Raw genomic sequence first — 12,462 nt, 5'->3', positions numbered from 1 at the left:
CGTGGTTAGTGGCTTCTTCAGGAGACAGCTCCTCTTCCACCCCAGTGGAGGCTTTGGGGTTCAGGTCTGGTTGAGTCTGGACACCTGTTCATATTTCTGTCTCTTAGATTTATTTATTTTTAAAAACAAAAAACAAAAAACCACAACTTCAGCCAGAGTCAACAGCTCAGTTGTTATGGGAAGTCTTTAGTTTCTCTAGAAAAATGTTCATTCTCTCTCTGTCTGTCTCTCCTTCACCAACTTAGCAACCTTTTTAAAGGAGAAATATAGACTGTAGCTGAAACTTGCTGAACTGGGGAATGCAATATTTCCCTAGTGTCTCAAACAAAATGGATCCAGCAAATTGGACTGCATCTGACAGGTTGTACTGTTATTTTAGCAGCTATAGCTAACTGAATTTCACCTTCATGGGCAATAGATGTCAGTAACCATATCCAGAAGGACAAATTCTGCCTTCAGACATGGAAGTGCGAATCTGGATAAATCCCACTGGCAATCCACAACGTTTTTCAACAGTGTAATTAATTAACAATTTCATCCACAAAGCTTGGATTCTAGCAAGTATAGACCTATGTGAAGTCAGCATGATTAATTTGGCTTAAATCCAAATATTTTAACTAATTTGTAAACTGCCCTGTAATAGGATAATACACATTTAAATGATCTGAAGATGTAAATACAGAGAACTTGCATTTTGGGCAGTATAAAAATGTGTTAAATAAATAAATAAATAAATAAATAAATAAATAAATAAATTTCACATAAACATGCCAATTTGAAGCTAAATATGAATACTGTTATGGTAGTGTGAACTCTGCAAAGTGGCAGGTGCAAGAGTAAATATGAATTAAGTATCATATAAAACAGTGTATTCAGTGTAATAGCCTGGCACTGTTCGTGATGGTCTTGCCGAGTTATCATGTCTTTGTCCACTTCTGGAGGACCAGCATGGTGTAGAGTAGCAACAGGCAACCTTGGCTCTCCACCTAGGCTAGTGCACTATAACTCCCATCATCCCATCCACAATAAATTGCAGTTGGGGATTATGGGAGTTGTAGTTCAGCAACAGCTAAAGAACCGAGGTTACCTGCCCCTGGTGTAGAGCTTAGAGAACTTGTACTGCTTAGAGCAGGGCAAAAGGTAGATCAGGACTTACTGGTAGATCTCTGGTTGATTTGCAGTAGGCAATGAAGGGTTTGTGACATCCAGTAACAGCAACAAAAAGTCCTTTCTCCCCTACCTCAAGTTAGGTTGCTGAAATGAAGAATGTTTGGGGGTAAATCAAGAATGGATTTTGGTGTGACAAGGCTGTGAGCAAAGATCTGATTCAGAAAACAAATGTCTGGGTTGAACAGGTGTTCAGAAGCACCGTGTTCCTTAATGCTTTTATATGTCTGCCCCGCAAGCTACTGTTTTGGACCTGGCTCCAGTTGGCAAACTCCAACCTTCTAGTGAAAAGCAAAGAAAGTAGATCCCACAAGCCTGAAGCCTGCCTACATCTGTCTTAGAGTATCACACAAGGATCAAGGAAATGATCTGGGTTATCTGAAACTTCACATGTTGATTTAACCTGTCAAAAGTGGGGATTTCAGGATTCTAGCAAAAATGTATAGTCACAGCTAATATGAACTGAAGAGGACTTTGTTTTGCGAAACAATAAAATGCTAGTTAAGTAAGTAAGTTGTGCCATCGAAAAAGCTAGTATAAACCTGCAATTCATGGTCACGGAAATAGTGACTTACATTTTGTGCAATGTTCCATCTGCCTTGTAACAAAGCATGCATGCTGTTGTGCAAGAGCCCTCTTCCACAAACATGGGAAATTGCACAATTGCAGTTCTGCAATCGACAGCCATTGGAAATAATGTCCGGCAATTGTGCAAATGGGCTTGTTCAATTTGTCATGTTGGCACAAGGTGCTCTTGCACAATGGGCTCATGTTTTGTTACAAGGCAGATGGAATGCTGTGCAGTGTGTCAGCCACTCTCTCTCAGATTCAATGCCTAATACAGGCAAACAAAAATTTCAAAGACAATGAGGTCATTCACATAAGCCAGGGTAGGGCTACTCATGCAAGAGTGCTGGGTCTGCCTGGCACTGCCCCACTGTGTAGCCCAAGTTCTGTACCCAGGCTTATACTGAGGTAGAAGGATGTGAATGGGCTGTCTGTAGCCCAAGTGTTTATAAAGCTGGGTGGCTAGAGCGCCTGGCAGTGGAAAAATCCCCCAATGCACCGCACTCCTCATGGGGTGCATTGTGGGAATTCTAGAGGCCGTGCTGTGTTTTCCGGGCCTCCAGATAGCCATGCCACTGCCAGCAGCACGGCTCATATGGGTGTGTGAACAGCACTGCCAAGAAGAAGACGAGGATCCTCTGGGGGGAAAGTAAGTACAATCCTCCCTTTCCCTCCACCCTCCCCAGACCCACTCTATTAGGTCATGTGAACGACCTTAATGTGTATTTAATGTTCAAAGATGGGCTATGATACAATGGCAAGCAAACTTCTCTGCCCCCCCCCCTGCCCTTATTGCTCATTCAAGTACTATTTTGTCAGGAGAGGAAAGGACAAATTTAATTTTAATCTCTCCCTGTCCATAGAATTAAATCATTGCACTTGTAAATTATGCATGTGAAATTACCAACAATTTGGATATGTGCAATTTCCAGTAAAATGTGCTAATACTGAATTATGTGATTTGTACTGCTTCAGATAGGTTAATTTGTCAAGGCTGACTGAATCCATTTAGTGCCGCCTTAAAGGTGTGGATGAATTTGACTTCGAAGCAGATTTACATCTTTTACACATAGCAATAAAACTGTTGGCAAATTTCTCTGATCTATCCCGTAAATTTCTTCCTTTCATCACTATTAAGGTCACATGGAAGGGTACTGTACCAGATCTCAAGTAAAAAATTAGTGTGAAATTAAATACCTTCTCGAGGTATCCACCCCGAACATTTGTTCCCTGAATAATGATAGGATAATGGAGAAGGGAGACTGGGAGGTTAAAGAGTTTTTCATTTTGGAGTTTGCTTCTGCAGAGAGCTCAGGGCATCATGAATAACCACACTGGGACATTGGGTAAAGTTAGAGTGAACACATCAACTCAGGTATGTTTGCAGAAATACAAAACACTGGTCATGAGACAATACACACACCTCAAAACTTTGCCACCATGTTCATAGGCTGTGGCAGTAAGGAGGTATTTCAGAAACCTGTAGTAATAATAGTAGTAGTAGTAGTAGTAGAAGAAGAAGAAGAAGAAGTAGTGGTGACAGCAGCAACATGGCAAAGGGTGAAGCAAACTTACCAGTAGCAGTGATCATACTCCCGGCTGCTGGTGTGCACCTTTAAAATAAAAACTCAAAGAGATGGAACAGGCAGCCTTACTTTCTCTGTGATTGCTTCATGATGACATGCAGAAAAGGAGGTCTGGATGAAAAATATGGCAAACATTTTAGTAGCCCATAAATACAGACAGATGTAGGGATGTGCACGAATTGCAGTTCAATCAGCGATTTGCAGCATAGCCCAGGGACCTTTAAAAGGGGAGAGAGCAGGCCCATATCTGCTTCTCCACTGCTCACCGCAGTTTCCTGTTTCAATGGCAGCCCCCCCCCCCCGCAGCTGCCATTGTGTGGTGGCGGCGCTCTCCGCCCCAGCTGCCCTCGCATGACACTAAATCTTATGCCTTCCCTGCCTCCCCTCCCCAAGCCCCTATGTTTGAGGGAAACAAAGTTGGAAAAAGTTTCCATACAACTCTAGTAAAAACTCACATTTCCAAGAGCCAAGTGTGGTGCAATAAATGGAGGGCTGGGTTTTGAACATGACAGAGTCTGAGTTTACACAATTAAAAGGATCCTGGTTTAAAAAGTTTAATCAGGATTAAGGAGCCCTGTGCAGCTCATTTCAGATTTCGGATCCTTTAAAAAATATATATTTGCATCTTTCAGATTTTAGGGCAATCCTGGTTGGTTGGTTGGTTGGTTGGTTGGTTGGTTGGTTGGTTGGTTAAGTGCCGTCAAGTTGGTGTCAACTCTTAGTAACCACATAGAGAGATTCTCTCCAGGATGATCTGTCTTCAACTTGGCCTTTAAGGTCTCTCAATGGTGCATTCATTGCTGTCATAATCGAGTCCATCCACCTTGCTGCTGGTCGTCCTCTTCTTCTCTTGCCTTCAACTCTCCCCAGCATTATGGATTTCTCAAACTGGGGATAATCCTTTGGGGATTGTAGCATTTCAGTATGCAGCTGCAAGATCACGGTTTTGGAAGTTTCCTCCTTGTTTAAAAAGAAAACATTCCTGGAGATGGACAATACATCTGGGAGAAGGGCTATAGCCCACATTTGGCTAGAAAGAGCATGCCCAATCAGACTCTTTCTCTGATATGTAGCTTTTCATGCGTATGCTGATCTGGAGCTGTGGGTTGTGGCAGCAGAGGAAATGTAGTGTAAATGCATAAGAATTTTTTTAATCCATATTCTACCTAAAATGGTTATTGGCCTATTTCTAGTAGCTGTTCTACAGATACATATTTACAGCTTATGATGCTTTCTTCTGATTGTCATCATAGTTTATACATGGGATTCCCTTTAATAATCCATAAAGAACAATCTATTGTTTTATCTTGGTTAGATGCTTGGGCTGCATACCCTACTTTTATTGGGCTCTTTAAGTAATTTATTTATATATATATATATATATATATATATATATATATATATATATATATATATACACACACACACACACACACACACACACATACACACAGAGAGATCTGTGTATTTGTCTTATGCAATGTTGTCTTTTCAGTTCCAGAACTGAAATCTAGTCCCCCACTCTTCTGTACTATATTCATGAAATAGAAATTAATTCAGTTGTAAAGCACTCTCTTTTATATTCCAAATACATTGTCCCAATATAAACACTAATTGGACCAACGCTGCATATATTGTGACAAAATAAATCTGTCAAAGTTGGTACTGCATTCAGATTTACATGCAGGCCTTGACTGGATTTAAGACTGAAATGAAAACCTGAATGACAGAAGGTGGAGACCAATACTTGGCAATCCAGGAGTTTGTTTCGCATCCATTTCGTACAGATGATTGTCCAGATATAGGGTGCTTTTCTCAGTGTTATACAGGAAAGTGGTGCTCTTAATCCTGGTACGATAGATAGGAAAGGAACTGTCCTAATATAGGGCTTTCCTCACTTATTGAATTCATTGTCTTCTATTATGAAAATGTGGCTAGACATTTAGTGTACAGTACTCTATGAAAAAGAATTTAAGACACCTCTCTCTCCGCATTGTATCAAAAGGATTTCATGGTAAAATATCATGCATGGTTAGATTTAGCAGACTTAGCATCGGTGCTAGTTTGTCTGTTGAGAGTTGTAGTGTAGCCAGGGCCGGACTGGGAGCACTGAGAGGGTGGTGGAATGTATGTGGGGAGGGCACCAAGTTTTGAGCAGAATGGGTACTTAAGGGTGGGAGTATTCACTGCTGCCAAATGTGGTGGGGCGCAGGGGCGCCCCACAGGTGGGACACACCGGGAATATGCCCTGTTGCCCTGTGGGCCAGTCCGAGCCTGAGTGTAGCATAGCAGAATGCAATATCCAATTAAACAACTCAAAGATTTCAGGACAGATGTTCATAGCAAAGTGGCTTTTATTAGCAGGTAGGATGCCAAAGCCAAGAGGAATGCCAAGGAATGCCAAAGCCAAGGGGAACATTTAGCTAAGCTAGAAACAACAAACTTCCTTTACACAAATCTAAATAGAGCTAAATGAATCCATCCCTCATAGTTGGCTCTATGGGGCTGGTTTGGATGATACATTTTCTGCAGCCCTCTCAAATGCATAAGTGAGGAGCATGGATACACATGTCCCCCACCCCCCACATGCCTTGTTACCACCGCCTAATTGAACATCTAAATCATCCCTCAACGTAAAGATGAAACATAGTCGTATTTTATCTATGCATTGAGGGGTGGTTTGGATGAACAGTCTCTCCCCTGCAGTTAGGTGGCGGCAGCAATAGAGCATGCTGGATAGAGGAGAAGCCTGTGTGCCTACACTCCTCCCTCACATGTTTGAGAGGGCCAATGGATCTCTTGTCTGAATTGACCCATTACTGAGTGAACACAAGAAGCCATGTTTGGTGGAAAAGCAGACAGTCACTGTCAAAAATCCCAACATCATGATCCGGCCTTCAAACCAGAAATTCTGAATGTGACATTCAAAAACTGAATTTTAAATGCTACATTTTCTATCAAAATTAAAATGCTTTGAAGTTGTTGGAACTTCCTGGTTATTTTGGTTTGGCAAATCTCACACATTTTCAGCTGTCAAATGCTGCGTGCCTTTGCATACCATCTATCATCTATAGTATTGCCAAATACTATATACAATTGTAAATCAGTTTATCAAATACTGTCAAATACTAAATATCATTGCATGTCAGCTCCTATACATTGTGAAATAAATCCTCCCATTAATGTGTGGTAGCATATATTCCCTCCAAGGACCTTTTTAGATTGTGAGCCCTTTGGGGACAGGGGACCATCTTATTTATGTACAAGTGAATTTTGGCCCGTTGAATAACGGGCGCTAGTAACAGCGCTCCTGGCCCCCCGCCGCCATTCCCCCTCCCTCCGCCGTTCCCCCCCTACCTTTAAGGGCCAAATCGGCCCAGGCACTTGCCCCCGCCAGGCCGGGGAGACGGAGACCGGGGGCGGAGCGGAGGCCATGTAACTTTTTAAAAAAAATTTACTCCCGCCGCCGCCGCCGACCGCCCACCCTCCCTCCCAGCTGCCGAGTCCCCCTTACCCTGGCCGACTGCTGTCGGCCGAAGACAGCCCATAATTTAAGAGGCAGAGAGGAGCTCGCAAGCAGAGCTCCTCTCTGTGCAAAGCCTCTTGCCGAACTGCCGCTTTGGGCGCAAGGGACGCAAGCGCCCAAAGCGGCAGTTCGGCAAGAAGCTTTGCACAGAGAGGAGCTCTGCTTGCGAGCTCCTCTCTGCCTCTTAAATTATGGGCTGTCTTCGGCCGACAGCAGTCGGCCAGGGTAAGGGGGACTCGGCAGCTGGGAGGGAGGGTGGGCGGTCGGCGGCGGCGGCCGCGGGAGTAAATTTTTTTTTACGGTTACATGGCCTCCGCTCCGCCCCCTCCCGCCGCCTCCTCTCCGGCTTCTTCGGGGCGGCCGCTTCTGGCCGCCCAAGATGGCTGCCGGGTGCCGGCGAGCGTGTCTCCCTTGCCCTGTTCTGCGCCTGCGCTTCGCGCAGGCGCAGAACAGGGCAGGGAGGCACGGACACACGCTTGGTGTCCGTCCACGGACGGACACCAAGCGTTATATTAGAGAGGATTTATTTTTCTATGTCAACCGCTTTGAGAACTTTGGTTGAAGGGCAGTATATAAATATCCATAGTAGTAGTAGTAGTAGTAGTAATTGCTGATACAGTGTTGGGGAGTTTGGAGAAGCCAACCACCATTTGGCTGATTATCATATGGTGTCATTGTGGTTTTACTGTTTCATTAACAAAACTTTTAAGCCACACAGAGTAAATGTCATTGTGGGGAAATGGGGTATACATTATATAAATGATGGGTAATAAATAAATATGTTGAGTTTTGGACATGCATATCCCCTATAGAGTACCAAATGGAAGTATCAGATATTGAAATCAAAAATAATTGAATGACCAATTCAGCCATCAAATAGTCTGTGAAAATTTGGCAAATATCCAATCATTCAGAAGATATCAAGTGATTTATTTATTTATTTAGTATATTTCTATATTTCCAATCATCTAATCATGAGGCAGCTTACAACAACAATATTTAAAAGCAATTAAAACAGTGAAAAACAGTTAAAAACATCAGCTAAACGCCTGAGCACAAAAATGTATTTTCTGTTGAAGGATGTGAGAAGAAACACTGATTGGTCCTCCAACAGCAGAGTATGCTCTGGTGGTAAAGAACTTCAGCCAAAGAGAATATCTGGAGACAGGCTGAGTTAAAAAAACAAAGATTTATTAAGAAACCAAAACATTAAATACTGAGAGAGACACATTGAACAACATACTCAAACATACTCAACATACTCTAGTCTTCAAAGACAGTTGAATAGTTCTAACTGACTCTTAGCTGACGAACAGACCTACAAACATCTCATCATGGTGTCTTCTAATGGCCAGAACAGGTTATTGCAGAGTTAAGAGCAATGCTTTAGAATTCTCACTTCTAACATTTTCTAGGCCTTATAAATTTTTGTATTAGTTGCAAATTCCGAACATTTGTTTTGTATTTGCATCAAATTCGAATCTGGTCCATAAATCTGATTTGAATTTGAATTGATTTGACCCTGTTTTGGCACGTTTTTTAACCAATCGGGGTGGGGGCTGAATGGTTTTTTAAAAGGTGCCAAACAGCTCTCGAATCAAATTCAAATAAAATTTCAAAAACTGATTCAAATGCAAATCGAATTGCCATTTTAAGAGGTGATTTGATTCGAATTTGAATCACTCTAATCACCTAGATTTGAGTCAGATTTATTCAAATTTGAATCAATGTGCACATCCCTACTTATACGCCACCAGAGATGTTAGCTCTTGTATCTCAGCAGGGAGTGTGTTCCAAAGCTAAGGGCCAGCTACAACAGATAAGGGCCAACCCTGAGACGCCGCCAGACGAGCTGGCAACAACTGCAGGCAGGCTTCTTCAGATGACCTTAAGGGTGGTGGGGATCATACACAATAAGTGCTCTCTTAGCCAACCTAAGCCCATATCTTTTAGAAATTTAAAAGGAAGCACCAGAACTTTGTATCTTGCCTGGAAACATGTATTTATTTATTATATTTCTATATTGCCCCATCTGTCAGCTGACAGTTCACAACAAACCAACCCAAATCAATTATGTTATATGGGCAGTCCATGCAATGATTTTAAAAGAGGAGCAATTTGGTCACTCTGAATTACCCCGCACACCAACTTGCTGCAAAATGTTGTACTAACTGAAGTTTTCAGAGTACATTGCAAGGCAGTCCTACACAAAAATCATATTTAACTTCCAGTTTTGCAGGGAGAATTTGGAGGTAAGATTCCTTTCAGCTATACAACAGGATCTTTCCAACAATTTAAGGACCACTTAATCCCTTGGTAAGCTATAAATGCAATAATGCAACAGGTCATGTTAACAATATTGGGTGGTCTCTGTATAGAGACAATACACATTATGCTAAGTGATTATACATACGATGATAATTTTTGCAGTATCATATATACAGTACCCCAAGGTAATCTCAAAAAAGTGAATTTCAGCTTCTGTGAATGAGTGGCAAATTCTCTGTGAACTCTGTGGGATATGAGTCTCAATAAACTGATATCAGCAGAAACAGAGACTTCTTGTATAAAAATTCCTTTAGCTGGAGAATCCAGCTCAAATATTTCATACACACACACACAGACAGAGTATAAATGTATAACTGCCCCAGGGACAGTCTGACAGAGGAATTCCCATTCCCAGGAGAGTTTTATAGGACTATTATTCTATTTAAATGAGAATAAAGTACTTACCGCAGCAACCTCAGATCAGTGCTAGCTTGGGGGCAAAGTGCATTGGATCAAAGGAACTTGCACACACAAGAAGATATATTATACTTGTAGACATATATAGCCCTTAAACCAGCCTACAATTACATGCAGGAATAAAAATAATGATATTTAAGTTGTCCTATTTTAGACTTCCTAAGTTAGAACATCAGAAAAGCCCTGCTGGATCAGGCCCAAGGTCCACCTAGTCCAGCATCCTGTTTCACACAGTGGCCCACCAGATGCCTCTGGGAAGCCCACAGGCAAGAGATGAGGGCATGCTCTCTCTCCTACTTCTATTCCCCTGAAAATGGTATTTAGAGGCATCATGCCTCTGAGTAGAGGTGGCCTATAGCCCTCAGACTAGTAGCCATTGATAGACCTCTCCTCCAGTAATTTATCTAAACTCCTCTTAATACCATCCAGGGTGCTGGCTGTCACTACATCTTGTGGCAGAGAATTCCATAGGTGGATTATACGTTGTGTGAAAAAGTACTTCCTTTTGTTGGTCATACATTTCTTAGCAATCAATTTCATGGGATGATCCCTGGTTCTAGAGTTATGCAAGAGGGAGAAAAATTCTCTCTATCAACATTCTCCACACCATGTGTGATTTTATAGACCTCTATCATGTCTCCCCGCAGTCATCTTTTTTTCTAAACTAAAAAGTCCCAGGTGTTGTAGTGTAAGATCCAATTGGGATCATTTTTATATTGAATAAGTGCATAGATAGGTTGGGTTATTGTATTAGATAAATGCTTGACATGAGTCTGTTCGCTTGATACAGTTTAGGCCTTGATCTTAGCATGAACCCATGAGCAATGCTGTCATATAGATAAAGTCCCAGATCCTCCACATTGTGCTCAAAATTAGATATCCTCTTCACAGTTCCATATACATACTCCCACCTCGGTGGAGTCCCGTTCTCCCACATTACATATCCTTTTATGGTTGAGCACACACCTCCAGAGCTTATACAGAGTGCAAAGTGAGTAATTTTTCGCCCACTGTTCAAGAAAGCCCCCACCTTCTCTCTCATCTAATCTTAGAGACCCAGCCTATCAGCTCAGGCAAGCTTCCTCATTTTTTAATACCTCAGAACAAAAGTGCACCAAGACTCGGTGTTCCATTTGAAAGGGGGGTCGCTTGGCCCATGCCTTGTTCCTCTTTCACATCTTTTCTAGCCAATAGTATTAAATGTCAAAAGGGACAGGTTAACAGAAGGTCATGGATGGTCAAGACCCCTTCTTTGTCCAATCACTATTGATGCGTAGGTGGGAAAGGTGAGGATACTTAAAACCCTAATCTGAGGATAGAAGGGACCGCTCTCTCCCTTAGGGAGGGTGGCTCAGGCACAGCACACAGGAGGAGGAAAGGGGGAAGCTGATCCGATCAATCAATTTGACAGCACCTAGCATCTAGCAAAAAGAGGAACAAGTCGAGGTTCCCTTGGGGTATAGTATATTGTGACCACAAGGGTCTGGCTGTTCTGTCAGTGTCTCAAGGCTGTTAGTTTTGTGACTGCTTTGTGTGAGAGAAGTAATCATGCTGTATGCTGTGATTCATCTGAATTTTGGTAAGAAAATAAATGTGTTTTGATTAAATATAATCTCTTCATTCTCCTCGTGTCTTCTTGAGTCTTGTGATTCTTGACAGCCAGGACCATCAAAAAGAACCCACGGTCTATTAGTGTGAGGATTTTTGGAGTCCTCAATTATTCCTGGTTGCAGGGATTTTGGGGTGTCAAAAATCTCTTACAGTAGCCTTGCCTCAAAAGGAAGGTGCTCTAGGCCCCTGATCATCTTAGTTGCCCTCTTCTGCACCTTTTCCAGTTCTACAATGTCCTTCTTAAGATATGGTGACCAGAACTGTACGCAGTACTCCAAATGTGGCCACACCATAGTTTTGTATAAGAGAATTATAATATTAGCAATTTTATTTGCAAACCCCTTACTAATGATTCCAAGCATGGAATTGATCTTTTCACAGCTGCCACACACTGAATTGACACTTTCAATGAGCTGTCCACCATGACCCCAAGATCCCTCTCCTGGTCAGTCACTGACACCTCAGACCCCATCAGTGTACATGTGAAGTTGGGGTTATTTGCCCCAATATGCATCACTTTACATTTGTTAATACTTAACCACATTTGTCGTCTTGTTGCCCACTCCCCCAGTTTGGAGAGATCCTTTTGGAACTCCTTGCAATCTTTTTTGGATTTCACTACCCTAAATAATTTAGTGTCATCTGCAAATTTGGCCACTTTGGTGCTTACCCCAACTTCTAGATCATGTATGAATGAACACATTAAAGAGCACTGGTCCCAGTACTGATCTGGGGGTGGGGGGCACTTCTTACTTCCCTCCATTGTGAAAATTCTCCATGTATTCCTACCCTCTGTTTCCTGTCCTTCAACCAGTTACCAATCCACACACGTATTTGTCCCCTTATCCCATGACTGCTAAGTTTTCTCAAGAGTCTTTGATGAAGAACATTGTCAAAAGCTTTTTGAAAGTCCTATGTCAACAGGTTCATCTTTATCCACACACCTGTTGACACTCTCATAGAATTCCAAAAGGTGTGTGAGGCAAGTTTTATCTTTGCAGAAGCCATTCTGCTTCTCCTTCAGCAGGGCCTTTACTTCTATGTACTTTACAATTTTATTCTTGAGAATGTTTCCATCAATTTGCCTGCAACAGATGTTAAGCTGACCAGCCTGTAATTTCCCGGATCCCCCCTGAATCCCTTTTTGAATATTGGTATTACATTGGATATTTTCCAGTCCTCCAGTACAGAGCCTGATTGTAGGGATAAGTTATACATTTTTGCAAGGAAGTCAACATTCTCACATTCGAGTTCTTTAAG

Source organism: Hemicordylus capensis, chromosome 2, assembly GCF_027244095.1.
Source record: "Hemicordylus capensis ecotype Gifberg chromosome 2, rHemCap1.1.pri, whole genome shotgun sequence".
NCBI lineage: Eukaryota > Metazoa > Chordata > Lepidosauria > Squamata > Cordylidae > Hemicordylus > Hemicordylus capensis.
This window is presented reverse-complemented; position numbering follows the sequence as displayed.